At 38.2% G+C, this 27,654-nt stretch overlaps 1 protein-coding gene across 32 annotated transcripts in view; it reads left to right on the forward strand.

Moving 5' to 3' along the window:
* The first annotated feature begins 507 nt into the window (after positions 1-507).
* The window catches only part of CSNK1G1 (casein kinase 1 gamma 1), a 189,558-nt gene continuing 162,411 nt past the window's right edge, over positions 508-27,654 (forward strand). For 5 of the 32 annotated variants that reach the window (XR_011527531.1, XR_011527516.1, XR_011527537.1 and 2 more), the window contains exon 1: positions 5,920-6,026. The gene's annotated coding sequence lies outside the window, so the exon portion shown is untranslated. Of the gene's footprint in view, positions 983-5,894; positions 6,027-27,654 lie in introns of those variants that run through there. The other 27 variants (XR_011527534.1, XM_070577274.1, XM_070577234.1 and 24 more) reach the window with 16 other exon arrangements.

The following is a 27,654-nucleotide window of genomic DNA, read 5'->3' on the forward strand; positions in this document are numbered from 1 at the left end:
CTTGATTACGGGCTTCCTTTGGCCTTTTCTCATTGCTTTTTCTTTTAAAGATTAAAATCACTCCACTCGATTTACAGCGAATCTTTGTTTTGCCCTTCCATTTAGCTAGGTTACTTCCAGATCATACACAAACTTGTGCAATCCTTACAAAAGAGAAGATAGGTGAAGACAAAACTTTCCTCACCGTTTGGTTTCAGGGGTTGTCACAGGAGAACGGAGTACGTGAAAAAGCTTTCATAACATTGGAAGAAACTTTTAAAACGCAGTTGAAACATAACTGAAAATCCGCAAGAGGGAGATGCTTGCTAAATCGCCAGAAAATAATTCCCACGAGAGACCGGAGAGATCCTAGGAGGAGCCACTGGGTCGGCCCGCGCGACTCAGGGAGGGAGGGAGCAGGTGTATGTAGTGGCTGGGGGCTGGTGGGGGAAGTACAGTTGAAGGGAAAAATCGGATGCGCTTCGTGACTGTGGCAGCGAAGCGTGTGCTCCGTCTAAGACCAAAAGTAGAAGGTAAGAGGGTGTCACCAAAGAGGAGCACACACTCCCACCTACCTCCCGGTAGTCCCCAAAGAAATGGGGGTGGTTCTCTTTGAGGGCACTTCCGCTTAGCAACCCCACGCGGTTGCTAAGGAGGGGCAGTAGCGGGGATGACCCGGAAGTGGTGGTGTCCATCCCTCGCTGCCTGCTTTAAGTTTGCCCTATCGGGAGTGCCGGAGTGCTCTGCGCCGGGCCGAGGGTGGGGCCAGTGCTTGTGGTTCCGGTTTGATTCCTGCCGCTCCTCGGCTCCTCGTCCTCCCCCTCCCCTCCCGCACTGCTCCTCCCTCCCATTCCAGGGAAAGAGAAGCCACCACTGCGGGTGGGTAGAGAAGCGCTTGGCGTCTCCGGGAGGGAACTGACCCCGCCCCGTTTGAGCCCCGGATCACGGCCGGACGAGGTACTCGCTGCGGCTTCAACGGGGTCCGAGAGGCTAGAGCCTGAGGGTGTGTGTGTGTGTCTGTGGGGGGTAGTGGGGGGGCCCTTCTCCGGGTCTGGGAGGGGGACGCCGAGGTCCTGGGTGGGGCGCAGGCCGGCGTATGTGTCTGTGGAGGGTTGCGGGGGTGGAATGGAGGGGCTGGGGGACACGGCTGGTGGAGAGTTTCGAGTGGCCGGATTGAGGTTGCAGCGGAGGCGCCCCCTTGGATGCAGAAGACTTCGGCCCGTTTGGACGGGGAGTTTGCCACCTGGAGGGCTTGCTCTGAAAGGGGGAGCATCCCTCCGGGACCAGAAGGAGAGCATGGACTTCGGCGGGGTGGCTGGGGAATCCCATGCTTCCGTTGTCTGCTTCCCCTGCCCACTCCGCTGGGACAGAGCTGGGCTTCGAGGGTTGTGGGGGTTGTGAGTCGGCTGGGCACCGCGGGGAGCCGCCCTTGGCAGAGCTAGGACAGAAGAGTGGGTAAGGAGACCTCCCTCCACCCAACTTCCCTGCGCTTCCTCCACTTCTTCCTTTCTTGCTCTTTTGCCCCAGCGTCGTACAGGAGCGGTACCCGCTAAGTGGGCAGGCATCACAGCGTAAAAGAAAGAGGATGGAACCGGGTTTGTTGCTCCTAAATACTTCACGTTTGGAAAGTACCAGAGTGGCATATTCAACCAAGTCTCCCAGCTCCATATTAAATCTGGTATAAATTATCTTAGAAAAGTGCAGTTCTGAAGAGCAATAAACTGTAAGCTAGTCCAGCATAGCTTTGTGTGTTAGATATGCGGGTTTATGAAAAGTAGACTGGGGGAACCGTATAGGTATAGAGGTTTAGTCGAGACATGTTGAGGCAAGCCTTTTTGAGCCTCTTTGTTACCTGTCAGTAAGCCTGACCTAGTTTAAATGAAGCAGAAAGATCCTCTTCATTTATATTTCAATCAGTCACTGAATTGTAGGTATTGTGTGGTGCTAGATGTCTCAGAATAGATATGTGAACGTTCAGAGACAAGATTCTCTTCTTTTGAGCCTATCTTTTAATCCTTTAAGGAGATAATTGTGGTCAAGTGGAAGTATTGGCTTTGAGGTAGGTAAATGTGGGATTGAACCCAGACTGCTACTGGCTAGTTGTTGATCTTGGGCAAGTCGTGGAACTTAGCAGAGATTCAGATTCTTCATAAATAAAATGAGTTAAAATTCTTACCAATATTGTAAGGGGGAGTCATGTATTTAAATAACAGCCCACTTTAAATGGAAGCATCTTTTGATTGAAAGATGAATTATCATTAATCTTACACAGTAAAGGTAGCCCACTTTTGTGGAATGAAGTTTGAGATAGGAAGGGAACTGGATAATATTTCAAGACATATGTATACAACAGAACTTTCAGTGGCTTCTGGAAATTGATCTTAAGTAGGATGAAATTCAGTTATCAGTAGTTTTTAAAACTCTTAAAAATAAAGCAGAATACGTGCATTTATTGAAATGACCAATAGTGTTTCAAAGGTTTTTCTCAGAGTATAGTATGAATTGATAAGAAGAACATTTAAAAAGTAGTGTATGTTAATCTTAATTAACATCACATGACTCTGTAAAGAAGTAAAGTTTGGGCATAAAATAGAAAGTAGTTGTACTTTTAAGATTAAAATCAGTATCAGTATTGTGACTCATCTTTAGATTTAAACGATAGCAAAACTTATAGAATTCTTATATGTATAATCTGTAAAATAAATGAAAATGGAATGGATTTCTGCCTTTAAATCATTCATGATGAGAATACAGAAATATCAGAAACACGAAGTTTTTATATTCATTTTGTAGATTTAAAATGATAGTTATAGGTAGCCTATTATATGTCAGATTTTCAGCTAATATAGTTTGCTTTTTGATGTAACTTGTAGTGAGTAATTTTTAATTTTTAAATGTACTTTATACTCAAAGTAAAAAAATCAGATAACTTGCTTTTATGATAGTTTTTGTATATGTACAAAGTTTGTAATTCAATATCACTTTTTAGAGAGGCTTATAGATTTTGCATACTTTTGAGAGAAATTTTCAAATATGTTTCTTGGCCATGTCTCTATCTTTTAAACAGAGTTCAACTTTTTTTTTGTTGATAAAACTCTTCAAACTATATTTGCATGCTCTTTGAGGTAGAGATACTATTTTAAATTTTATCTGCCACTCTAGCTACATAATAGGCACCAAATAAATATTGGTCAAATTGATAAATGGATGGATAGATTTAAAATTATTAATAAAGTCTCTATACTAATTTTTTTTCTTTTGAGGACGATTAGCCCTGAGCTAACTGCTGTCAATCCTCCTCTTTTCGCTGAGGAAGACTGGCCCTGAGCTAACATCCATGCCCATCTTCCTCTACTTTATATGTGGGACGCCTACCACAGCATGGTGTGCCAAGTGGTGCCATGTCCACACCCGGGATCCGAACCAGTGAACCCCGGGCCGCCAAAGTGGAACGTGCGAACTTAACTGCTGTGCCACCAGGCTGGCCCCAATATACTATTTTTTTAAATAATTTATTTTTCCTTTTTCTCCCCAAAGCCCCCCGGTACATAGTTGTATATTTTTAGTTGTGAGTCCTTCTCCTTGTGGCATGTGGGACCCTGCCTCAGCATGGCTTGATGTCTGGTGCCATTTTGGCGCCCAGGATCTGAACCGGTGAAACCCTGGGCTGCCGAAGCAGAGTGCACGAACTTGGCCATGGGGCCAGCCTCTATACTATTTTTTAAAAAGAGTTTAAATTATGTTTTTGCTACAGTTGTAGATTTTTTGTAAGGTTATTCAACTTTCTAAATGGCCTTTATGGGAATGTAAAGTCTTTAGTGTGTTTATATATAAGCTTTTAGCTGTGCTTTCCTGGATCATTATTTCCATCCTCTTTTGAATCTCAAAGTTGAGGCCATATTGGGGCTGGCCCCGTGGCCGAGTGGTTAAGTTCGTGCGCTCCGCTGCAGGCGGCCCAGTGTTTCGTTAGTTCGAATCCTGGGCGCGGACATGGCACTGCTCATCAGACCATGCTGAGGCAGCATCCCACATGCCACAACTAGAAGAACCCACAACGAAAAATACACAACTATGTACCGGGGGGCTTTGGGGAGAAAAAGGAAAAAAAAATAAATAAAATCTAAAAAAAAAAAAAAAAAAAAGTTGAGGCCATATTACCTTTGGTAAAGCCTTCAGAAGCTCCCATTTTTTTCCCTCTATCTTCTCATAAAACTTCAATAAACCTTTATTTTGGCCTAAGAGGGAGGATACTAGCTGTTAGAGTAAAAAGGTCTATCTAAATTGTAGGCAGCAGTGGAGACTGTTAGAGAAGATACTTTTCTCAATGACCTTTTCCACTCAAGCAAAGTATGTGGCCATTCCAAGGATCTTTGCAGTTGTTACTTGTGGAATTTGCTTGTCAGGAACTCTAAAAATGACTAAACCTTCCTTTAATATCCATCTCTTGGAGGATCTCAGAAAGTTTTAGGAAAGATTGGGAAGGTTTTTATACCATAGACTAGAATCCTATGATAAACAAAGTACGGTTAATTTTATTGGTGTTGCCAAATCAGGAGTGAAAGTTACTGTGGAAATGTTTAAAAAATGCCAGACATACTCAAACCAAATGAGTATTCTTCCAGAGTTTATTTTAAAGCATATTTCTTTTTGGAGATATGATTTGGTGTCTAATAAGGATAAGTAATCATTGTATTCAGAAAAAAAGGCTAATATCATAGACAGATTTTAGTATCATCAGTCTTGATAGAAACTGCTTCAATGGCTTCAGATAAGTGGAAGTAGATTTTCATGAAAGAACGTTAGAATTTGTGGAATGGTAGTTTTTCTCCTTTAACAGCTAACTTGTCGCTACTCATTTCTGCCTAATATAGAAACTTTGAGAATCTGGGAGAAAAAAAAAGAGTGAATTTACTTTAAAACTACCATTTTAAGTTTTGTAGATTACTTATTTGGAGAGCTAAATTGGATTTTGACATTATATTGGGATTGTGTTCAAGATGGACTCAGGAAAAAAAATTAGATGCCATCTGTTTCAGATTCCTTATTCCCTCACCCCTTCATGTTTTGTGGTTTTGAATTCATCAGATTACTTTTCAAAAATAAAAATCCTCAGTAGATTTAGGTTATATAATTTCAGCTATATCAGTGAACACATAACTAGGAGAACTTGCAGTTTTATATTGAGTTACACAGGAAGATCACAGGCGTTGGTTAAAAGTAATTGTTATTTCAAACTATCTGAACATTAGGTAGCTTCATGCATCTTTGTCATCATTTACTTATTAAACCATTCTTGTCAGTAGTGCTTACCATAGTCTATTTGTTGGTGGAAGTTGCTAAAAAAATGGGTTATGAAGATACAAGGTAAATCTTTTTTTCCTTTGATGTCACAATCAGAAGAGAAGCTTTTGCTGAGGATTTTTAATTTAGTGGTAAGTCCACTTAAACTTACTCTTTCAGTAGTGAGTTTTGCCTCTCCTTATGCCAGTTGCTATAGTTTTCATCTGAATGGTACTACACAGTTCATAGGGCACATAATTGTCACTTTTCATTTTGGATCTTAATAAATCCTGAGGACAGGCTTTTGGGTTTACTGAGCTGGAAAAGACCAGAACTTGTTCAGGTTACAGTAGTTGGCACCTGCTATGGATCAGGAAGACCCAAGCATTTTTGAGAAACTATAAAGTAGAACTAGTGTGGTAACCCAGGAATGGCCTGAAGAGAGAGCCATCTGGATAGAAGAGAGCCATGCTTTGTCGCAGCAGGAATGTTCTGGTGATGTATAAAGACAGATGGAGTACCTCTATACTGCTGTAGTCTCTTCCTTACGCAGAAGCTCCAAGTGGGCAGTGTAGCTATGGCAGGGGCTGGGATGTCATGGATGGGAATTGTTCTTCAATAATCACTCACCCATCACAATGGAGGCATAGACATACTGAGGAAAGGGATAGTTTCTTGGATTCTGCCTGGGCCAGAGAAGCTGAGTGAACAGGTAGCCATTGCCCTTGCCATCAAAGAGGACTTGGTACAACACCTCTGGATGCTGGGTAAGCCTTTCAGAATGCTACAGTTTGATATCTGCATCAAAATGCCACAGAAATTTCCCAAGGAACAGTGGCATTGGACCCACATTGATTTCTGTAGCTTACATATTCTAACTTTTTAACCTAGAAAAAGGGGTGTTGAGGACTTTTGGGCCTCTGAATGAAAGTACCATACCGTTATGTCCGTCTTTATAAATTTATAAATATACTTTAATTTGTCTGGTGGCATTAATGAATAATGTGAAAAAGTTTTGTGTTTTTTTTTTGAGGAAGATTAGCCCTGAGCTAACTGCTGCCAATCCTCCTCTTTTTGCTGAGAAAGACTGGCCCTGAGCTAACATCCGTGCCCATCTTCCTCTATTTTATATGTGGGACGCCTGCCACAGCATGGCTTTTGCCAAGCGGCACCATGTCCGTACCTGGGCCCACGAAACCCGGGCCGCCGAAGCGGAACGTGGGCTCTTAACTGCTGCGGCACCGGGCTGGCCCCCTGAAGAAGTTTTAAGTTGTTTTTTGTGTGTGTTCTTGAGTGTCCATGATAATCACTGAATCTCATTTTAGTTCCTCAGGCTAAATTGCTAACCATAGCTGAGGTTAGGTAACTTCCCAGCTGAATTTCTTATTTCCTAGAGATCCCTCTCTGATGTAGATGCTAGTGAGCATGGATATGTCCAATGCCAGGAAAAAGGCAAGGGGATTAAAGTGAATGTTTTTAATTTAAATTTATTTAAAGTGAATTTTTTTTCTTTACTAGAATTTCTGTAGTCTAAAGTACCAGTATCTACTCTTTGAGATTGTGGGTACCCAGTTTTTTAAAAAATTGACTTTATTTTTTTGAACAGTTTTAGATTTATAGAATAATTGAGCAGATAGAGATTTCCATGTCTCTCCATTACTACATAACTCCTCTTCCCATTTCCCCTATAATTAACATCTTGAGTTAGTGTGGTACATTAGTTACAATTAATGAACCAATATTGGTACATTAACTATAGTCCATAGTTTTCATTAAGGTTCATTCTTTGGGTGTTGCAGTTCTGTGGGTTTTAACAAATACATATTAACATGTATCTACCATTATAGTTTCATACAGAATAGTTTTACCACCCTAAAAGTTCCCTGTGTTTTACCTATTCATCCCACCACTCCTTCCCCCAGAGTCCCTGGCAACCACTGACCTTTTTACTCTCTGGTTTTGCCTTTTCCAAAACTTTGTATTGGAATCATATAGTATGTAGCCTTTTTAGACTGGTTTATTTCACTCAGTAATATGCATTTAAGTTTCCTCCATGTCTTTTTGTGGCCTGATAGCTCATTTCCTTTTATTGCTGAGTAATTTTTCACTACGTGGATACATTACAGTTTGTTTATCCCTTCACCATGTCTTTTTGTGGCCTGATAGCTCATTTCCTTTTATTGCTGAGTAATTTTTCACTACGTGGATACATTACAGTTTGTTTATCCCTTCACCTATTGAAGGGCGTCTTGGTTGCATCCATTTTTTTGGTGATTATGAATAAAGCTGCTGTACACTTGCATGTGTAGTTTTGTGTGGACATAAGCTTTCAACTCCTTTGGGTAAATATCTAGGAGTGTGATTGCTGGATCGCATGGTCGGACTGTGTTTAATTATGTAAGAAACTGCCAAACTGGTTTCCACAGTGGTTGTACCGTTTTGCATTCCCATCAGCAATGAATGAGTGTTCCTGTTGCTCCACATCCTTGCTAGAATTTGGTGGTGTCAGTTTTTTGTAGTGTAGCCATTGTAATAGGTGTTTTAATTTGCAGTTCCCTAATGACATACAATGTTGAGCACCTTTTTATGTGTTTATTTGCCATCTATAGTCATGTGTTGCTTAATGTTAGGAATTCGTTCTGAGAAATGTGTCATTAGGCAATTTTGTCATTTTGTGAACACCGTAGAGTGTACTGAAGCGGAATCAAATTTGCCACCCCAAAATGTATCTGTTTAACATGAGGATTATTTTAGGCTGCTTATTTTTAATAAACAATAGACTCAGAAAGTTTTTCTTGTTACCTCCCCTTTAACTGCCTAAAAGAATTCAGATAAAAAAACCTGTTTCAGGAAACGCGCTATCACCTTAGCATAACATGAATTAGGTGGTAGACAGGGAGGAACCTAGGAAACCCTGTTTGTTGGGCTCCCCTCTGTGTTCTTCTGTTTCTGTGTAGCCAAACAAATGCTTGTTTTCCAAATGTTTGTTCCTTTTCACCTGCTTGTGAATTGCTTTCCTTCCTTTGAAGTCCCTGACTCTCTCCACCTCCAACATCTTTTTTTATTTTTGAGGAAGATTAGCCCTGAGCTACTGCCCATCCTCCTCTTTTTGCTGAGGAAGACTGGCCCTGAGCTAACATCCATGCCCATCTTCCTCTATTTTATACATGGGACGCCTACCACAACATGGCTTTTTGCCAAACAGTGCCATGTCTGCACCCGGTATCCAAACCAGCGAACCCCGAGCCACCGAGAAGTGGAATGTGTGCACTTACCCGCTGCGCCACTGGGCCGGCCCCTCCAACGTCTTTTTTTTTGTCTTTAGCTGAGGATGGTATTTAAGGTGAGGGCTTCAGCCATTTTGGCTAGTTATTTGGTTTTCCTGGGTTTCTTCCGTGTATACATGTTATTAAACTTTTGTTTTTCTTCTGTTAGCCTGTCTCATGTCAAGTTAATTCTTAGACCAGCCAGAAGAACCTAGAAGGATAGAGGAAAATTTCTTCCTCCCCTACAGTACTTACACAAACCTAGATGGTATATCTTACTACAAACCTAGGCAGTGTGGTACTAATCTTATGAGACCACCGTCGTATATGTGGTTTGTCAATGACTGAAACGTTATGCAGCACCTGTCTGTATATATCTTCTTTGGTGAGGTTTCTCCTTAGATCTTTTGCCCATTATTAAATTGGGTTCTTTGTTTTCTTATTGTGGAGTTTTAAGTGTTCTTTGTGTATTTCAGATAGAAATCTTTTATCAGGTATGTGTTTTGCCAATATTTTCTTGCAATCTGTGGCTTATCTCTTTATTCTCGTAACAGTGTCTTTCATAGAACAAAAGTTTTTAATTTTAATAAAGCCCAACTTATCAAGTTTTTCTTTCGTAAGGCATACTTTTGGTGTTTTATCTAAAAACTCATTGTCAGACTCAGGGTCACATAGATTTTCTCCTATGTTATCTTCAAGAATTTTTATAGTTTTGCATTTTACATTCACATTATATTCACATGAGTCCTAAGATACATTTTGAGTTAATTTTTGTGAAAGTTTTGAGGACTGTGTCTGTATTCATATTTTTGCACAAGGATGTCCAATTGTTTTAAAAAATGTTTCCTATTCTAGAAATGTTAATGTACTTTTTAAAAAGACTTTATTACTTTAGAGCAGTTTTAGGTTCACAGCAAAATTAAGAGGAAGGTAAGGGGCCGGCCCTGTGGTGCAGCGGTTAACTTCGCACATTCCGCTTCTTGGCGGCCTGGGGTTCACCAGTTCGGATCCTGGGTGCGGACTTGGCACTGCTTGGCACGCCATGCTGTGGTAGGCATCCCATGTATAAAGTGGAGGAAGATGGGCACAGATGTTAGCTCAAGGCCAGGATTCCTCAGCAAAAAAGAGGAGGACTGGCAGTAGTTAGCTCAGGGCTAATCTTCCTCAAAAAAAAAAAAAAAAGAGGAAGGTAAGAGATTTCCCATATACCCTCTGCCCTCACACATGAATAACCTTCCCTATTATCAACATCCTCAATCATAGTGGTACATTTATTACAATTCATGGACCTACATTGACACATCATAATCACCAAAGTCCATAGTTTAAGTTAGGATTCATTCTTTCTGTTGTATATTCTGTGGGTTTGGGAAATGTATAATAACATCTATCCATCATTATAATATCATACAGAGTATTTTCACTGCCCAAAATCCTCTGCTCTACCAGTTCATCCCTCCCCGCAACCCCAAGCCCAGGGCATTACTGTTTTTTTAGAAACTAAAATGATAAAATAATTTATGGGGGTGGTTTTGAAAAGAGATTTTCCTAGCATTCTCAGATGTGATTAGAAGTATTGTTGAGAGTCTGAGTTTCCCTTTCAAAAAGATAGATATTAGGTCATTAGGTGTTAATTGACAGGTACTTAATTCTTTGTTTGAGATATGTAATTAGGCATTAGGAAGTGTGAGCTAAATGTGATACTGGCCATGTCACAGTTGCAGGTAGTAAAGGGGCTTGATAGGAGACCTAAATTCAGAGTTTTTGAACTATCACAAACTTAAGGTCCTTTGCCACTTGTCGCTTGTGTTTTGTTGTTGTGCAGATTTCTTGGCCACCTTCTCCAGTGTTTGCTTCTTCCTATTACACTTGTTGAAGACTATCCAGAAGCTTGAGCTGGCAAAGACTGAGTAGGAAGAGATGTCATGCGTACTGCTGTCGTTGCCTGATTATTTCCAATTGTGACTCAGGGGGGGAATATCTATTCTAAAAGTAATAAAATGCTGTCCTGAGACACTATTTCTCACATAGCTTAAGTAGTAATTGTTAGCTAGAATCCTCTTTTCAGTTGCTTTTATGACTGTCCTGGACTTCTAGGACACCTTCTACTTTCCAAAATTATTTTCTTAATTAGTATTGTGACACTCAAATATTTTGGTCATCTAATGTGTGATGTAAAAATTGTTTAATAGTTTCACTTTTGGATTTTGTTTGCTTTTTTACCTAGTTAAATAACAACAGACAAAGAATAATCTGTTTCTGTGGAAGCACTCAGGTTTTCCAGAGATAGATGCTCTCCAAATCAATCAATACATAAGCTTACTTTATCTTTAATAGGATCCATCTGGCTAATGCCTGTGTTTCATGAGTTTCAGAGATTATGGAATCATAAAGCTAGAAAAACATGGAGATGGTTTAGACTCTCTCATTTTACAGCTGAGACTACTTAAGTGCAGAGATGCTAAGTGACTTGCTCAAGATTGTATAGCTAATGAGTCAGACTGGAACCTAGGTCTCCTGACTCCCAGTCCAGTCCTATTTCTGATATAATACACTAATTAATTCATTTCAGTTAATGAAGAAATTATGATTTTATAAGAAGTAAATTTTTCAGGAAGTTTAAGTGGACTATTAAACTACTACAGTATTAGAATTCAAATAGTTGGTTGGATTCCCAGTTAATTTGTGAAGTCTTGAGTGAGTATGTATTTCTTGAAGTACCAGGTATCATTGGATCTTTAGAGTAAATTTGTTATTTTTCACATTCTATATAGAAATTGGCTAATTCAAAAATAATGAAGATATTATAGTCTATATTAAGCAAGCACACATTTGGCTGCATTAAAATGGATTTTTTTGCACAATGGAAATAATCTGTTAATATTTAATGTCATAAAGCAGCAGTGGAATTCTGCTTAATGTGGTAGTGTATTTATAAAACTAGAGTGTTATGTAAAATCTAAAAGTGTGGATTAATATGCATCTGGTGAATTCAGGGCTTGAAGGATACACATCTGTTGAGAAAACAAATCATAGAACTATTCAGAGCTTCAGCATCTTTAAATATGTGTGCTTTAATTCTCTTTAACTGTTTTGAAACAGTGTTTAATGGGTTTGGAAAAGGCCATTTGCTCTAAGGAAGCAACTCTGAAGCTATTTATGATGCTATTAATCATTTTATTATTCTCCATAGCATTTTGATACATTAGTATTTTTCTTTCCAATTTATTTATTGGAAAAGGAAGGAGTTAAATGACTCACCATAACAAAATGAGTTTGTTGTAGAATTGTATTAAAAAAAAGAGAGTATAGTTTCTTTTGTTGTGGCAGTGATTTTTGAGTTCATAATAGTTTACATCATTGTGCAATTTCAGTTGTACATTATTTCTTGTCTGTCACCACATAAGTGCTCCTCTTCACCTCCTGTGCCCACCCCCGTCTCCCCTTCCCCTGGTAATCACTGAACTGTTTTCTTTGTCCATGTGTTTATTTTTCACATATGAGTGAAATCATCTGGTGTTTGTCTTTCTCAGTCTGACTTATTTCACTTAGCCTAATTCCCTCCAGGTCCATCCATGTTGTTGCAAATGGGGTGATTTCTTTATGGCTGAGTAGTAGTCCATTGTATATACATATACTACAACTTCTTTATCCAGTCATCAGTCGATTGGCACTTGGATTGTTTCCATGTCTTGGCTATTGTGAATAGTGCTGCAGTGAACGTAGGGGTGCATGTATTGCTTGGATTGTTGATTTCAAGTTGTTTGGGTAGATCCAGTAGTGCAATAGCTGGGTCGTATGGTAGTTCTGTTAGTTTTTTGAGGAATCTCTGTACTGTTTTCCATAGTGGCTGCATCAGTTTGCCTTCCCACTAGCAGTGTATGAGGGTTCCCTTTTCTCTACATTCTCTCCAACATTTGTTATTTTTTGTCTTGGTGATTATAGCCATTCTAAAGGGTATAAGACGATATCTGAGTGTAGTTTTGATTTGCATTTCCCTGATGATTAGTGATGTTGAACATCTTTTCATGTGTTTATTAGCCATCTGTGTATCTTCTTTGGAAAAATGTCTGTTCATATCCTCTGCCCATTTTTTTGATCAGGCTGTTTGTTTTTTTGTTGTTTAGTTGTGTGAGTTCCTTACATATTATGGAGATTTACCCCTTATTGGATATATGATTTGCAAATGTTTTCTCCCAGTTGATGGATTGTCTCTTTGTTTTGATCCTCGTTTCTTTTGCCTTGCAGAAGCTCTTTAGTCTAATGAACTCCCACTTGTTTATTTTTTCTTTTGTTTCCGTTGTCTGAGAAGACATGGTATTCAAAAAGATCCTTTTAAGTTCGATGTCAAAGTTACCTATATTGTCTTCCAGGAGTTTTATGGTTTAAGGACTTATCTCCAAGTCTTTGAACCATTTTAAGTTTATTTTTGTGTATGACGTGAGATAGTGGTCTACTTTCATTCTTTTGCATGTGGCTGTCCAGTTTTCCCAACATCATTTATTGAAAGATTGTCTTTTCTCCATTGTATGTTCTTGGCACCTATGTCGAAGATGTGTGGTTTTATTTCTGGGCTTTCCATTCTGTTCCATTGATCTGTGTGCCTGTTTTTGTACCAGTAGCATGCCGTTTTGATCACTATGGCTTTGTAGTATATTTTGAAGTCAGGGATTGTGATGCCTCCTGCTTTGTTCTTTTTTCTCAGTATTGCTTTAGCAATTCAGGGTCTTTGGTTGCCCTGTTTGAATATTAGGATTTTTTGTTCTCTTTCCGTGAAGAATGTTATTGGGATTCTGATTGGGATTGCACTGAATCTGTAGATTGCTTTGGGTAATATGGACATTTTAACTATGTTTATGCTTCCAATCCATGTGCATGGAATCTCTTTCCATCTTTTTATGTCATTATCTATTTCTTTCAATAATGTCTTATAGTTTTCATTGTATAAGTCCTTCACTTCCTTAAATTTATTCCTAAGTACTTTATTCTTTTTGTTGCAATTGTAAATGGGAATTGTATTCTTGAGTTCTCTTTCTGTAAGTTGTAGTACAGGAATGCAACTGTTTTTTGTAAGTTGATATTGTACCCTGCAACTTTACTGTAGTTGTTAATTATTTCTATTAGTTTTCTGATGGATTCTTTAGGGTTTTCTATATTTAAGATCATGTCGTCTGCAAACAGCGAGAGTTTCACTTCTTCTCTCCCTATTTGGATTCCTTTTATTCCTTTCTCTTGCCTAACTCCTCTGGCCAAATCCTCCAGTGCTATGTTGAGTAAGAGTGGTGACACTGGGCATCCTTGCCTCATTCCTGTTCTCAGAGGGATGGTGTACAGTTTTTCCTCATTGAGTATGATGTTGCCTGTGGGTTTGTCATATATGGCCTTTATTATGTTGAGGTCATTTCCTTCTATCTCCATTTTGCTAAGAGTTTTTATCATAAATTGCTGTTGGATCTTGTCAAATGCTTTCTTTGCGTCTATCGAGGTGATAATGTGGTTTTTATTCCTCATTTTGTTAATGTGGTGTATCACATTTGTTGATTTGTGGGTGTTGCACCATCCCTGTGTCCCTGGAATAAATCCCACTTGATCGTGATGTATGATCTTTTTGATGTATTGCTGTATTTGGGTTGCCAGTATTTTGTTGAGGATTTTTGCATCTATGTTCATCAGCGATATTGGCCTGTAGTTTTCCTTTTTTGTGTTGTCCTTGTCAGGCTTTGGTATCACAGTCCTGTTGGCCTCATAGAATGTGTTAGGAAGCATTCCATCTTCCCTAATTTTTTGGAATAGCTTGAGAAGGATAGATATTAAATCCTCTCTGAAAGTTTAGTAGAATTCCCCAGGGAAGCTGTCTGGTCCTGGACTTTTACTTTTGGGATGCTTTTGATTACTGTTTCAATCACTTTACTTGTGATTGGTCTGTTCAGATTCTCTATTTCTTCTTGATTCAGCTTTGGGAGGTTGTAAGAGTCTAAGAATTTATCCATTTCCTCTAGATTGTCCATTTGGTTGGCATAGTTTTTTGTAATATTCTCTTATAATCCCTTGTATTTCTGTTGTATCCATTGTTATTTCTCCTTTTCATTTGTAATTTTATTTATCTGCGCTTCCTCTCTTTTTTTCTTTGTAAGTCTGGCTAGAGATTTTTCAATTTTATTTATCTCCTCAAAGAACCATCTCTTTGTTTCATTGATCCTTTCTACTGCCTTTTTTGTTTCAATAGCATTTATTTCTGCTCTGATTTTTATTATTTCTCTCCTGCTGACTTTGGCCTTTGTTTGTTATTCTTTTTCCAATTCAATTAGGTGTAGTTTGAGATTGCTTATTTGGGACTTTTGTTGTTTATTAAGGTGAGCCTGTATTGTGATGAATTCCCCTTTTAATACAGCTTTTGCTGCATCTCACATGAATTGGTATGGTATGTTTTCATTTTCATTAGTTTCCAGATTTCTTTTTTTTGAGGAAGAGTAGCCCTGAGCTAACATCTGCCACCAGTCCTCCTCTTTTTGCTGAGGAAGGCTGGCCCTGAGCTAACATCCATGCTCATCTTCCTCTACTTTATATATGGGATGCCTACCACAGCATGGCTTGACAAGTGGTGCAGAGGTGCGCACCTGGGATCCAAACCAGCAAACCCCGGGCCTCCAAAGTGAAATGTGTGCATTTATCTCCTGAGCCATCAGGCCAGCCCCTGTCTCTAGAGATTTTTTGATTTCTTGTTTAATTTTTTCAATGATCCATTGCTTGTTCCATATCATATTGTTTAGTCTCCACATCTTTGTCCCTTTCTCGGCTTTTTTCTTATAATTAATTTCTAGCTTTATAGCATTGTGATTGGAAAAGATGCTTGTTATTATTTCAGTCTTCTTAAATTTATTGAGGCTTGCCTTGTTTCCCAACATATGGTCTATCCTTGAGAATGTTCTGTGTGCACTTGAGAAGAATGTGTATTCTGCTCTTTTTGGATGGAGTGTTATATATATGTCTGTTAAGTCTAAGTGATCTAGCTTTTCATTTAATTCCACTATTTCCTTGTTGATTTTCTGTCTGGATGATCGATCCATTGATGTGAGTGGAGTTTTGGGGTCCCCTATTATTATTGTGTTATTTTTAATATCTCCTTTTAGGTTTGTTAATAGTTGCTTTATGTACTTTTGTGCTGCTGTGTTGGGTGCATAGATATATATATATTTTTAAAGATTTTATTTTTCCTTTTTCTCCCCAAAGCCCCCTGGTACATAGTTGTATATATTTTTTCAGTTGTGGGTCCCTCTAGCTGTGGCATGTGGGATGCCGCCTCAGCATGGCCTGATGAGCAGAGCCATGTCTGCACCCAGGATCTGAACTGGTGAAACCCTGGGCCGCCGAAGCAGAGCATGTGAACTTAACCACTCAGCCATGGGGCTGGCCCCTCTCCCTTTTTTTTTTTTTTTTTAAGGTTAGGGTCTCCTTGAGGATTTCTTGTAGGGGGGGATCTCATGGCTACAAACTCCGTTAGCTTATGTTTGGCTGGGAAAGTTTTTATTTCTCCATCATATGCGAAGGATATTTTCACTGGGTAGAATATTCTTGGCTGAAAGTTTTTGTCCTTTAACGATTTGAATGTGTCATTCCAGTCTCTCCTAGCCTGTAAGTTTTCTGCAGAGAAATCCACTGAAAGCCTGATAAGGTTTCTTTTGTAGGTTATTTTCTCCTGCCTTGCTGCCCTTAGTAGTCTTTCTTTGTCATTCACTTTTGCCAGTTTTGCTACTATATGCCTTGCGGTAGGTCTTTTTATATTGGCATATTTAGGAGATCTGGTAGCTTCTTCCATGTGGATTTCCATCTCCTGCCCTAGGTTTGGGATGTTCTCTGCTATTATTTCTTTGAACAAACTTTCTCCTCCATTCTCTTTTTCTTTTTCTGGAATATCTATAATTCTTATGTTGCATTTCCTAATTGAGCCAGATGTAGCTCAGAGACTTTCTTCATTTCTTTTTAGTTTTAATTTTCTTTCCTCCTCTATCTCGAGCATTTCAACATGTCTATCTTCGATTATGTTGAGATACTCATCTATGATGTCCACTCGTCAGAGAATCCATATTTTGTTTTATTTCTTCCATTGTGTCTTTCCTCTCTATATTTCTGATTGGTTCTTCTTTATAGTTTCGATCTTTTTTGTGAAGTAGCTCCTGAACACGTTGAATTGTTTTTCTACATTCTCTTTTAACTCATTGAGTTTTTTGATGATAGCTATTTTGAATTCTTTGTCATTTAGATTACATATTTCTGTGTCCTCAGGATGGATTTCAGAGTACTTCTCATTTTCTCTCTGGTCTGGATATCTAATATAATGTTTGATATTGCTAGAGGGAGTGGCTCTGTGTTTTCACAGCCTGGTGTTATTTGATCACAGTTACTCCCTGTCGCCACTGGATGAGTCTCAAGAGGTGCATATTCTGAGCCCTCTACCTTCAGCCGAAATCCCAGGTGCTGGAGCCGGGCTGCATGGTTTGGGGGACGGGTGCTTTCTCCTGCTTGCTCTTGGGGGTTTTCTTTTTCTGCTCTTGCTATCTGCTCTCCTGGGGTGTTGGCTTGATAAGGTCACCCCCTGTGAAAGTTTTCCTCCCAGTAGAGGGCTTCCCTCTAGGCTGCAAGAGCCCACCAGGCATCCTTGATGTTCCTGTGAATGAACGTCCCCTCCCCCATTCCTTCCCTCTTGTGGGCCTTCCATGGTCCCGGATCACGGTCTTTATGGGAGGGAGTGAAGTTTTCTCTTACCCTGTTCTGTCTCCTCTGAGGAGGGCTCCAGCCTCTCTGCCCTCCATCGTATGCCTGTGTGGGTCTCTCCAACGTTTTGTGTGTTGTGTTTGGATGTCTTCTTTTAGAGTGTGAATGTCCTTTTTGTTGTATGTTGGAGGGGAGAGATTATTGGGAAAGCTCATTATACCATGATGCTGACACCATTCCTATAGTTTCTTGAATTGGACAGATTAGGAATATTTTAAAGCTCTGAGTTCTAATTTGAATTCACAGTCAAGGAAGAATTAACCACAGAGTTCCTACTGTGTATTTATCCATACTAGTACTGTAGGAATATAGAAATTGAAGATATGATCATCAACCAGTTGGAGAAACAAGACTTAAAATGAAAGATAGAGAGTAATACAACCTGATGTGTAACTAAGTGCAAACTTGATGATATAATCTGGGAATACTGTAGGAATTTAGAGGGGAGAAAATTCAGTGAATGTTCATATTTCTGATGGGAAGGCAATTGAAGGTAAAGTAGTGGATCTTAACTCTGGCTCCTCTTTACAATCACCTGGGCAAACTTTTCCCAGGACCAATTGAATCAAAATCTTAGGGGTGATGCATCCATAGTTTTTTGAGGCTTCCCGAGGTGATTGTAATGGGTAGGCAGTCTTGAGAACCACAGGTTTATAGGCTGGGTATGATTTGGGTAGACAAAAAAGTGTTTTGTGGCAGCAAAGTTAAACGGGGAGGGAGAATGGGGCATTGTGAAAAGACTAATCCAGTCCAAGCAATATGTACTGGGTAGGGAGTAGAGAGAAATAAGTTTAAGGAGGCAGAATGGGCTCATATTTTAGAGCAGTACTTCTCAAAGTGTGGTTCCTCAATCAGCACCATTACCATCACCTGGAAATTTATTTCAAATGCAAATTCTGAGGCTCTGCTCCAGACTTATGGAATTGGAAACCCTAGGGATGAGGTCCAGCAATGTGTTTTAACATGCACTCCATATGATTCTGACGTACAATAAAGTTTGAGAACAGCTTTTTTTTTTTTTTTGACAAAGATTAGCCCTGAGCTAACTGCTACTGCCAATCCTCCTCTTTTTGCTGAGGAAGACTGGCCCTGAGCTAATATCCATCCCCATCTCCCTATACTTTGTATGTTGGATGCCTAGCACAACATGGCTTGCCAAGCGGTGCCATGTCCGCACCTGGGATCCGAACCAGTGAACCCCAGGCTGCCGAGAAGTGGAATGTGCGAACTTAACTGCCAAACCACCAGGCCAGCCCTGAGAACAGCTTTTATTAGAGGATAGTGAAAGTCAGGCAAAGGCAGTTAAATTTGATATCATAATAAGTAGGGACCCATTGAAGATTTTTTAAGCTGGGGAGTAACAGGATGTATTTTCATGTAGCAAGGTGAATCTGATGGTGATGTGCAGAATCCTTTGGACTACCAAAAGACAGGAATGAAGGAAGCCAGTTGAGGAGATATACACATTATCTAGCAGCAGTGAGGGCCTGTTTTATTGAAGTATTACTGGCAATACAGAATAGTAGTAACAATGATGGCAGTTTATTGAGTTTATGTATAGGCCGTATGCTAAATGCTTTGGACACATTATCTTCTTTCATTCTCACAGCAAGCCACTGAAATGTGGCTATTTCTGTTTTACAGATCAGGCAATGAGGCAAAGAAAGGAAGATTACCTCCAAAGTTCACACTGCTGGTGACAGTGCCTGATGGCATGTCAGGCTCACGTATCTCTACCTCTGATAGCCTCTTTTGGAGAAATAGCTAATAATATCTGGAGACCAAAAGATAAAGGAGAAGACCAACTCAGAAAAGTTTAATCCTAGGTGACAGATAGCAAGGAGAAGTCACTGTCAGAATGGAAATAGTGCTTACAGTGGGTAACAGGGCAAGTCGTTTAGCCCGTTTGAAACTATTTTGTGAAAGTGGTTGTGAGAAATAATCAGTGGAAATTTTTGTAGTGTGCTTTTAAGGTATACAGTTTGAAGTAACTTGTGATAGCTGAGTTTCCGGGTTTTGTTTGGCCTTTTTGCTCATGGTGACTAAATTAGAAGAGCCACCTCATCCAGCTTTTAAAAATTGTCTTTTAGACTTTTAGAGTAATTAAGTCTGTGAGTAAATTATGCCTGAGAAGCTTTCTATAATACCACTCTTCCCTCTCTAGAAAAATACTGTGGTTTAGAAAAAGCTCAGAAGCATCTTAATCTTACGGCCGTTTTTAAGAAATAGTTCAGTGTTATTTTGTTTTAGTTTAGAGAAGCAGTAAGTAGTGAAATAAGTTGACATGTTTGGAGGTAATTGTTTTCGTAAGATAGTATCAGATCTGTTCTTGCACCCTCTTATTTATTAGGCTAAAATTCACATAACAAAATTAACCCTTTTAAAGTGCACAATTTGGTGGCATTTGGTGCATTCACAGTATTGTGCAACTGTAATGTTTATCTAGTTCCAGAAGATTTTCATCATCTCAAAAGGAAAAACCCCAAACCTATTAAGCAGTTATCCTGTTCCTCCCTCTCCACAGCCCCTGGAAAACACTAGTCTGCTTTCTGTCTGTATGGATTTACTTTTTCTGGATATTTTGTATAAACAGAATCATATAATATGTGACCTTTTGTGTCTGCATCTTTGACTTAGCATAATGTTTTTTAGGTCCATCCTTGTTGTAGCATGTATCAATACTTCATTTCTTTTTATGGCTGAATAATATTTCATTGTATGGATATACCACATTTGTTTATCCTTTCATCAGTTGATGGACATTTTTGGTTGTTTCTACCTCTTGGTTATTGTGAATAGTGCTCCTAAGAACTTTGATGACAAGTTTTTGTTTGATACCTGTTTTCAGTTCTTTTTTTTTTAAAGTTTTTGTTTGATACCTGTTTTCAGTTCTTTTTTTTTTTAAAGATTTTATTTTTCCTTTTTCTCCCCAAAGCCCCCTGGTACATAGTTGTGTACTATTTTTAGTTGTGAGTCCTTCCAGTTGTGGCAGGTGTGACCCTGCCTCAGCATGGTTTGATGAGCGATGCCATGTCTGCGCCCAGGATTTGAACCAGTGAAACCCTGAGCCGCCGAAGCGGAGCTGAGAACTTAAGCACTCAGCCACAGGGCCGGTCCCCCAGTTTTCAGTTCTTTTGGGTATGTACCTAGGAGTGGAATAGCTGGGTTGTACAGTAATTCTTTTTGGGGAGTTGCCAACCGTTTTCTACAGTGGCTGCACGATTTTACATGCTCACTGGCAGTCTTCAAGGGTTCTAATTTTCACTGACATTTGTTATTTTGTGCCGTTTTTAAAAAAAATTACAGCTATCCTAGTTGGTATAAGTGGTATCTCATTGTGGTTTTGATTTAACATTTCCTCAATGACTAATGATGTTGAGCATCTTTTCTTGTGCTTATTGGCCATTTGTATATCTTTTTTGATGAAATATCTATTCAAGTCCTTTGCCCTTTTTTTTTGTAGAGCGTTTTTACTTTAATTGGTCAGATTTCACATTTTAAGTATTCATTAAATGTAGCTGTCTATCTTAAGCTGCCATATATCCTAAGTGCTTACTGCACACATTCACACAGTGGTTCCTTCTCTTCCCATGCTTTTTTAAAAAGATTGCGGTAAAATATATGTAACATAAAATTTACCACGTTAACCATTTTTAAGTGTACAGTTCTGTGGCGTTAGGTACATTCACATTGCTGTGCAGCCATCACCACTCCCTCCAGATGTCTTCATCTTCCCCAGCTGAAAAGCTGTTGAACATGGATGCACAAATCCTTGTTCCAGTCCCTGCTTTCACTTTTTTTGCTTGTATACCCAGAAGCGGGATTGCTGGGTCATGTGGTAATTCTGTGTTTAACTCTTTTGAAGAATCAACCAAACTGTTTTCTATGGCTGCCATATCATTTTACATTCCCATCAGCAATGCACAAGGATTATAATTTTCCACATCCTCACCTATGCTTATTTTCTATTTTTTGATTATAGCCATGCTAATAGGTGTGGAGTGGTATTTTGTGGTTTTGATTTGTGTTTTTCTAGTGACTAGTGATGTTGAGCATCTTTTTGTGTGCTTATTGGCCATTTGTATATCTTCTAAGAATTTTATAGTTTTACCTTTTATATTTAAATCTTTGATCCATTTTGAGTTATACAGTGTGAGGTTAGTGTTCAACTTTATTCTTCTGCATATGGGTATCCAGTTGTCCCAGTACCATTTGTTGAAGAGACTATTCTTTCCCCGCTGAATGGTCTTGGCATTCTTCTTGAAAATCAATTGGTCATAGATGTATGAATTTTCTGGTCTCTCAGTTCTATTCCATTGATCTGTTTGTCTTTATGCCGGTACCACACTGTTTTGATTACTGTAGCTTTCTGTTAATTTTGAATCAGGATGTGTGGCCTGCCAATTCTGTTTTTCAAGATTTTCTGAGATTGTATTTTTGGCTACTTTCTTGTCCCTTGCAATTGCATATGAATTTTTAAGTTTTTTTAGTGGTTACCCTATGGTTTGCGTTATACATTTATAACTAATCTAAGTCCACTTCCAAATAACATTATACTGCTTCATGGTTTGTGCTGATACCTTATAACAGGATTTCCAATTCCTCCTCTTGTCCCTTATGACGTTTCTGTGATTCATTTCACTTATACATAAGCTGTAGTCACCTAATTGTTGCTATTCCTATTTTGGACCCATAGTTATCAGATCAATTAAGAAAAAGAGGAAAAGATTTCATTTAACCTTCATTTATTCCCTCTCTAATATTCTTTATGTGGATCCAAGTTTTTTATGTATATCATCTGTCTTCTCTCTGAAGAACTTTTGACATTTCATTCAAGGTAGATCTACTGGCAAGAAATTCCCTCTGTTTGTCTGAGAAAGTCTTTATTTCTCTTTTTGCTATTGAAGGATAATTTCATTGACTATGGAATTCTGTGTTGGTGTTTTTTTTTCTGTCATCAATTTAAATATTTCATCCTACTCTCTCCGTGTTTGTAGGGTTTATGAAAAGAAATAATATCTCCAGCAATGGGCTTATCCTCTTGGGCTTTTGCATCCAGTAAGCCGTGATTCTCCCTATCTTTCTCTCTCTCCAGTTTTCAGGGCTGTGATTTACCCTGTGACCTCAATTCTCTGAGGGATGAAAGAAGAGATCTTGTTTTTTAGTTTTCTTGTTGTGAGGACATGACCCGACTTCCATGATTTATACACCTCAGAGCAGAGATTGATAATATCTGTGTGAATTTTAGGAGCAGCTTTTCCATTTCTGCAAAAAAGGCCATTGAGATTTTGCCAGGGGGTTCATTTCATCTGTAGGTCGCTTTGAATTGTATTGCCATTTTAACAATATTAAGTCTTCTAATGGAATGTCTTTCCATTTATTTTGGTCTTCTTTCATTTGTTTCAGCAATGTTTTCTAGTTTTCAGTGTACAATTTTACACCTCTTTATATAAATTTATTGCTAAGTCTATTATACTTTTTGATGCTATTATAAATGGAATTGTTTTCTTAATTTTGCTTTCAGATTGATCATTGACAGTGTACAGAAATACAACTGATTTTTTGTGCTGATTTATTAATAATAACTTTTACTAATAATGTTTGAGTGTGTAGTCGTTAGATTTTCCATATGTAAGATCATATTATCTGTGAATAGAGAGAATTTGATTCTGTTTTCCAGTGTACATGGCTTTTTTTTTTTTTTGCCTAATTGCTCTGGCTAGAATTTCCAGTGTGGTGGTGGATAGAAGAGGCAAACCAGAGCATCCTGGTCTTATTCCTGATTTCAGAGGGAAAGCTTTCAGTCTTTCACCATAGAGTATGCTGCGAACTTTTCATAAAATCCCTTTATCATGTTGAAGAAGTTCTTTTATGTTTATAGTTTGAGTGTTTTTGTTTGTTTGTTTGTTTGTTTTTTTGAGGAAGATTAGCCTTGAGCTAACTACTGCCAGTCCTCATCTTTTTGCTGAGGAAGCCTGGCGCTGAGCTAACATCCGTGCCCATCTTCCTCTACTTTATACGTGGGACGCCTACCACAGCATGGCGTGCCAAGCGGTGCTATGTCCGCACCCACTATCCGAACCAGCAAACCCCGGGCCACTGAGAAGCAGAATGTGCGAACTTAACCGCTGCGCCACTGGGCCAGCCCCCTATAATTTGAGTGTTTTTATCATGATAGAGTGTTGGGTTTTGTCAAATTTTTTTTTGAATTGGTAAAGATGATCGTATGGTTTTTCTTCATTCTGCTAATGTGCCATATTATGTTTTTATTTTCCTAGTTTACCTACCTAGTGTAAATCTCAATTTGTCATAATGTGTGATCCTCTTAATATGCTTTTGGATTGGGTTTGCTGGTATTTTGTTGAGGACTTTTATATCTGTATTTGTAAAGGATATTAATCCATAATTTTCTTTTCTTGTGATATTTTACCTGGTTTTGGCATCAAGGTAATCCTGGCTTCATAGAATGAATGTTCTATCCTTTTCTGGATTTGGGGAGAGTTTGAAAAGGGTTAATTATTCTTTAAATGTTTGGTAGAATCTACCAGTGAAGCCAAGCAGTCCTGGGCTTTTCTTTTGGGGGAACTTTTGAATATTGAGTCAGTCTCTTGTTGAAGGTCTGTTGAGATTTTCTATTTCTTCTGCAATCGTTTTGGTAACTGTATGTGTTTATAGGACCATGTACATTTCATCTGGGTTCTCTGATTTGTTGGTATACAATTGTTCATAGTAGTCTCTTTTTATTTTTAAGGTCTGTAGAATTGTCCCCACTTTCATCTCTGAATTTAGTAATTTGAGTCGTCTGTCTTTTTTTTCTTGGTCAGTCTAGCTAAAAGTTTGTTAATTTTCATTGATCTTTTCAAAGAACCATCTTTTGTTTTTTTTTTTTCTTCTTCTTCTCCCCGAAGCCCCCCAGTACATAGTCATATATTCTAGTTGTAGGTCCTTCTGGTTGTGCTGTGTGGGACGCTGCCTCAGCATGGCTTGATGAGCGGTGCTAGGTCTGTGCCCAGGGTCAAAACCAGGGAAACTCTGGGCCTCCTAAGCGGAGTGCGTGAACTTAACTACTGGGTCACAGGGCCAGTCCCGTGATTTCTTCTTTGAACGGCTGGTTGTCTAAGAGTATGTTTTTCAGTTTTTACCTATTTGTGAGTTTTCCAGTTTTTCTTCTGTTAATTGATATCTAGTTTCATTCCATTATAAAAGATACTTTGTGTGATTTCAGTCTTTTAAAATTATTGAGATTTGTTTTGTGGCCTAACATATTATCTCTGCTGGAGAATGTTCCATGTACACTTGAGAAAAATATGTATTCTGTTTGTTGTGTGGAGTGTTCTATATATGTCTGTTAGGTCTAGTTGGTTTATAGTGTTGTGCAAGTACTCTATTTCCTTGTTGATCTTCTGTCTGCTTTGTTCTCTTATTGAAAGTGGAGTGTTGAAGCCTCTAACTATTAATGTAGAACTGTCAATTTCTCTTTTCAATTCGCTATATTTCCAGAAATTGAAGTATAACCCACCCACTGCACACACCCTCTACCCCGCAAGCTCTTTTCATATAGTAATTCCAAAATCTTGCTGTTAAACACTTTCATCATTTTTCTTATCATTAACTTCACTCAGTGTCATAAGTTTTAAAAACTGGAAACATAATTTCATCTTAGTTTTAACTTAACAAATGAAGAATGTCAGCAATATTGCTTTTTCAGATAAGAAAAGATAAAAATGCTAAAATCCAAAAAACAAGCACATAACCAAGATGATTGTTGAATGAAGTAAGGAAGGACTAGGACTAACATGGTTAAAGTAGGAGTTATGTATTTACTATAGAAATATTTGAGAATGATTAAATGTAAATTGTTTCATGTAGTACGTCCACATTTTTTACTGTATTTCTGTATTTAATATACCTAAATATATCTTGAGTTAATATATTTTAATCAATAAATGATTAATAGTAAATAACATATTCTGTTTTTATTGTATATATGGTTAACCGTTATCCTTGTTTTTGAACTGCACACTTTTAATCATTTCATGGGCAAGGCTGTATTGTATGTACCCTTCTTGTTAGGACAGTACTAACAGCATAACTCTCTTTTTGTACTCAGCTATGATTAAACTAAGGTTTACATCTTTGATATTAAAATAACCTCCTCTGGTTACTAAACATACTTTAAATCTTTCTAAGTTGCCCCACTTAATGGTACTAATTTCAAGGCCATTGGGATTTGGGATTTGTCTTTATGTACACCCTGGTTTCGACAATGAATTCTTTTTCTTTGGTTAAAAAATTTGTTTTAATTCTTTTTTTCAAAGCTTGAATGACTTATTTTTTAATAAGTCTAACTATATGGCTGAGAAATTTGAAATAATAACTGTTACCTTGGGTGACTGGCTTATTTATGATCGGAATCCACAATTTCTAGCCCTTACTTCAGTTCTTACACTCACTTCCTCCATTTGAGGCATTCGTCCCTGTACACAAGAGCGTGTGCCTTTGGTTTTCTTTTGGTACTAAAATGTATTAAAGTGTGTTGAGTTGGTTATTCAGAATCATCAAATGTTCTTTATTTGGGGGGAGCTAAACATTGAGTCCACTTAATCTTTAATAATAAAATGGAATTGATTCTCCACATTGTTATGCAGGATGACCAATTATAGGATTGGGAGAATTTATTTTCTTTCTTTAAAAATTTTGTTGAGGTCATATTGATTTATAACGTGTAATTTCTGCTGTAAGTTATTGTATATCAGCTTCTGTAGACTGTATTGTGCTCATGACCAATCCTCTAGTTTCTCTGAATCACTATACAAATGTTGGAATTCACATACCATGTCTTTCTCTGTCTGACTTTATTCATTTAAAATAATACCCTCCAGGTCCATCCATGTTGTTGCGAATGAGATGATTTTGTCTTTTTTTATGGCTGTGTAGTAGTCCATTGTGTACATATATATAATATATATATATTACATATATATATATACACACATACACTATATCTTTATCCATTCATCAGTTGACAGACGCTTGGGTTGATTCCACGTCTTGGCTATTGTGAATAATGCTGCAATGAGGATAAGGGTGTATGGATCTCTTTGTATTTTTGATTTCATGTCCTTTGAATAAATACCCAGTAGTGAGATAGCTGGATCATATGGTATTTGTATTTTTAATTTTTTGAAAAATCTCCATAGTGGCTGCAACGTTTGCATTCCCACCAGCCAGTGTATGAGGGTTCCCTTTTCTCCACGTTCTCTCCAACACTTGTTATTTTTTGTCTTGTTAATTTTAGCCGTTCTGACAGTGTAAGGTGATATCTTATTGTAGTTTTGATTTGCATTTCCCTAATAATTAGTGATGTTGAACATGTTTCATGTGTCTGTTGGCCATTGTATATATTCTTTGGAAAAAATGTCTCTTTATATCCTCTGCCCACTTTTTGATAAGGTTGCTTTTGTTGTGGAGTTGTATGAGTTCTTTATATATTTTGTAAATGAACCCCTTGTTGGATATATGATTTACAAATATTTTCCCCCAGTTGGTGGGTTGTCTTTCTATCTTTTCATAGTTTCTCTGCCTTGCAGATGCTTTTTTTGTCTGATGTAATAGCTTTTGTCTTTCTTTTTTTCCCTTGCCTGAGAAAACATGGTATTCAAAAAGTTGCTACTAAGACTGGTGTCAGAGTTTATGGCCTATGTTTTCTTTTAGCAGTTTTATGGTTTCAGGTCTCCATTCAAGTCTTTAGTCCATTTCGAGTTAATTTTTGTATATGGTGTAAGACGAGGGTCTACTTTCATTCTTTTGCATGTGGCTGTCCAGTTTTCCCAGCACCATTTACAGAAGAGACTTTCTTTTCTCCATTTTATGCTCTTGGTGCCTTTCTTGAAGATTAGCTGTCTATACACATGTGGTTTTATTTCTGGACTCTCACTTCTGTTCCATTGATCCGTGTGTCTGTTTTGGTGCGAGTACCATGCTGTTTTGATTGCTATAGCTTTGTAGTATATTTTGAAGTCAGAGATTGGGATGCCTCCAGCTTTGTTCCTTTTTCTCAGGATTGCTTTGACTATTCAGGGTCTTTTGCTGTTCCATATAAATTTTAGAATTCTTTGTTTTATTTCTTTGAAGAATGTCGTTGGGATTCTGATTGGGATTGCATTGAATCTGCAGATTGCTTTAGGTAATGTAGAAATTTTAAATATGTTAATTCTTCCAATCCATGAGCAAGGCATAGTTTCCCATTTCTTTATGTCATCATTGACTGCTTTCAGTAATGTCTTATAGTTTTCTTTGATTAGGTCTTTCACCTCCTTGGTTAAACTTATTTCTAGATGTTTTGTTCTTTTTATTG

Source organism: Equus przewalskii, chromosome 1 (assembly GCF_037783145.1).
Source record: "Equus przewalskii isolate Varuska chromosome 1, EquPr2, whole genome shotgun sequence".
Taxonomy (NCBI): Eukaryota; Metazoa; Chordata; class Mammalia; order Perissodactyla; family Equidae; genus Equus; species Equus przewalskii.